The sequence below is a fragment of the Vigna radiata genome, chromosome 7 (assembly GCF_000741045.1).
Source record: "Vigna radiata var. radiata cultivar VC1973A chromosome 7, Vradiata_ver6, whole genome shotgun sequence".
NCBI classification, from domain to species: domain Eukaryota; kingdom Viridiplantae; phylum Streptophyta; class Magnoliopsida; order Fabales; family Fabaceae; genus Vigna; species Vigna radiata.
In genome coordinates, this window is record NC_028357.1 from 26,798,135 (window position 1) to 26,801,847 (window position 3,713).

General features: G+C 32.1%; 1 protein-coding gene across 6 annotated transcripts in view; it reads right to left on the reverse strand.

Annotated features, from left to right (window-relative positions):
* The window catches only part of LOC111242049, a 12,292-nt gene that overhangs the window by 2,841 nt on the left and 5,738 nt on the right, over positions 1 to 3,713 (reverse strand). The gene's annotated exons all lie outside the window — the stretch shown is intronic.

Below are 3,713 nucleotides of genomic sequence, written 5' to 3' on the forward strand. Positions count from 1 at the left end.
AAACCAAGAAGGAAGATAATGAATTCCATGTGTTGTGTACATACAAGTTCCCTGGACCTGACTTTCTTCATATTAAAGTGACAATCAATCTTTAATATGTTTCGTCCTTTCAAATCATAATTTTAATCATGCCTCTAAAACTAGAACATATGAATCATGAATCAAGCTCGGTAAAAAGGATTAGAGGGCCCAAGAGTAAACTGCACTTGTAGGAAAACATCAGCAGTAATAAATAGTACTTGTTGGAAAAACATTAGCAGTAAACAGTTCTAGCTAAAAAACATCAGTGGTAAACAATATTGGCTGAAAAAAATGTACAGTGAATAGTATATCCAATGTGAACGGTTTGTAAAGAATTCTCACAGGGAAAGCACGGATTCAGATTCCTTTCTGTGGCATCTTGATACCGTATTAAAAGAATTAGCGACAACAAGTTAGGAAATACAGTACCACACCATGTTGAGAATAGAGAAACCAATATAATTAATTCAATGTGTTTTGCTTAAACACGAGTACTCGTATTTATAATAAAAAAGAGATAAAATAATACGGAACAAGATAAAATTGAATATTGGGAATATTCAGTAAAATAATTCGCTATAAAATCATATCATATCTCCCTAAATCATATCTCTAACAACTATATTATTACAAAACAAAATATTAGACTTCCGGTGTTTTAAACTTTATAATTGGAGATACAACAGGATTTGTACATCCCTTTCAAATGTGATATAGACACAAAGGAGAATGTTAATAAGACATAGGTGGCTGACAACCTATAATTTTGATTAAGAGTTTAATACAACAAATCATAAAACATGGAATAACTGCGTCTGATAGACATTGTACAAATGAGCACAAGTGCTTCGTCTGCGATATAGCACCGTGTAAATTTTATCACTTTGTCATAGTAAGAGATTGATGATGATCNAACAATAAGTATAAACTGACATTAAGTTGAAACAAACTTAAAATATATTCCTGAAGCTTAATTAATGCATGCATTTTTCATTTGTTGCCAAAGAAAATCAAACCAAATACAAGCTTCATTCAAACGTCTCTTGGGATTCCAGCTGAAGTTGCATTATCCACAAACTATCCTAACATAAACATATGCCAACTCTGGCTCAGCCATTTGCAAGTGCTGAAACTCTATCAAATTTTCTTTGAATCCTAAAAAGCTTTCTAAGAATATTGTTTGTGTACATTCTAGCAGACTAGTAGAAAGAGCCTAAACCTTGTATACATCGAAAGAGACTATCCTCTCTAGTGAGAAGAAGAAAAAGACATTCAAAATGAGTTCAAAGCTATTCAACAGTCAAAAAAGGGATTGCAATACTTACTCCTTCATGAGACTATTTAAATACACTCCTTGAAGAAGACAAGAAGAATAGCTATCATTTGCAAGTGCTGAAAGCCTATCAAATTTTCTTTGAATCCTAAAAAGCTTTGTAAGAATATTGTTTGTGTACATTCTAGCAGACTAGTAGAAAGAGCCTAAACCTTGTATACGTTGAAAGAGACTACCCTCTCTAGTAAGTGAAAATAGTGATTTGTTAATTACAAGGACATTGTATTTGTCTTCAGTCAAGCATAGCTTCTTATTTAAAGATGCTTGGTTTGAGCCAAGAGTGGCTTTTTGAAAGAATGGATAGAGCCGAAAGTGATTTCTTGAAAGAATACTTGGATTTGAGCCAAGAGTAACTTGTTAAAAGAATACTTTAATAGGATCAGTCAAAAGTGACTAAAAGCCAAAAGAATACTAAATTTTACATCACGATGATAGTATACTTAGTAGAACTTAATGGGTTAGTCAAGAACTAGACATAGTCCATGCTATCAGACAAACCAATATAAAATCACAAAGTACTCTCTTGTTCCATTAATCTACTGTATTGCATGTTATATTGAGAAGAATAACTTAAAGAAGGAGTCTTCAAAACTTAGCTTGTGAAAAATACTTGTCAAATCATTCGACTTACATAAAGCAATTGTCTAACCAAGCATCTTCAGGCNATACTTGCAAAATACAGAAGTCTTCAAAACACAATTCAACACTCCCTTAAAGAGTTATAAAAAATATAAATTACTCCAAGACAGAAAGACAGGAATATTCACCAATAACTACATATAGATTATCAACAACAAAATANCCACATGTTTCCTAACTAAGAGAGTGTACATAAATCTTTAACTGAAAACTGTCTATTTATAGCTACCCAAATTACATGATCCGGTAACTAAAAGAAACATTAGCAAACTATAACTTCAGTTAGAAGCTAAAGCTTTTCTACACAGTAACATACCATTTCCATTAATCTTATTAATCACTGCTATCCAAACTAGGAGTTCAAATTNAACTTCAGTTAGAAGCTAAAGCTTTTCTACACAGTAACATACCATTTCCATTAATCTTATTAATCACTGCTATCCAAACTAGGAGTTCAAATTTTCATATTGACTCATGTTAAAATCTAAACTAGTTATTTCTTTGATTTGAGGAAAAACCAAATCCTAATCAAAGGAAACAAATCTCCTAAAGTAAAGACACAAATNTCCAGACATAAAGACTCTAAATCATCTTAATTGGGTTTATGCATTACTTAACAAAATCAATTNGTAAAGTGAGGATTGCATCCCACTTATATATTATAATTTGACTTTATTCCTAATGAACATGGGATCTCCAACACATCCCCTTAAGTCAAGAAATGAACATCTCAAAGCATGGGATTAAATATTTGTGGGTGATCAAGTAGGAGCCCAATATGAGGTGGCACAACAAAATCCTAATAAACTTGACTAGGATAGGCATTGATACCATCTTAGTGAGTGGGTTTATGTCAAACTTAACCTCACAAAACTAACTTATGAATTGAGGATTGCACCCCACTTATGTATAATAATTTGGCCTTATTCCTAATTGATGTGGAATTTCCAACAAATCAAGAGAAAATCTACAATAAACTGCTAATCTCGATCCTTTAATTTTATGGAATTCTTACAAACAAATCTACATTAACTCATTATTCAATCGATATATATTTATTATTCAATCAAGCTATATTTCTTCTATATTAAATGCGCAATATTTACATCCATATTTCAACACCCCCTTTCAAGCTAGGANTAAATATCCTCCACTTCAACCTTGGTTGAGTTGAGATTATGAAAGTCTAAGGAATTGAGTCCCTATCTCAGCACATCAATCACATGTTGCTTGGACGAAGTGTATGACATGCATACTAAACNTTCTTCTAATTTTTCCTCAATGAAGTGTGTATATGTTTCTATATGTTTTGCTNTATCATCCTAAATGGGATTATGTGCAATATCTATTGCTGACTTATTATCACAATAGAGCTTCATGGATCCCTCCAAATTAATCCACAAGCCATCTAAGATAAATTTTANCCATAATAACTCAACCATTATGCAATGGACCTGAATTTAGATTCAGCGGATGTTCTTGCCACCACATTCTAATTTTTGCTTCTTTGTGTNAATAAGCTCCCACCTAGGAAAGTACAATATTCAGTTGTTGATCCTATATCAACAAAAGAATCCAATTAACTTGCATTAGCGTAGGCTTCAAGAGTTAGTCTTCCATTTATTTTGAATAGTATTTCCTTTCAAGGGTTTCCCTTCAAGTAATGAAGAATTCTATATGCAGTTTGAATATGATAGTCCTCCAATTTATAAATAAACTG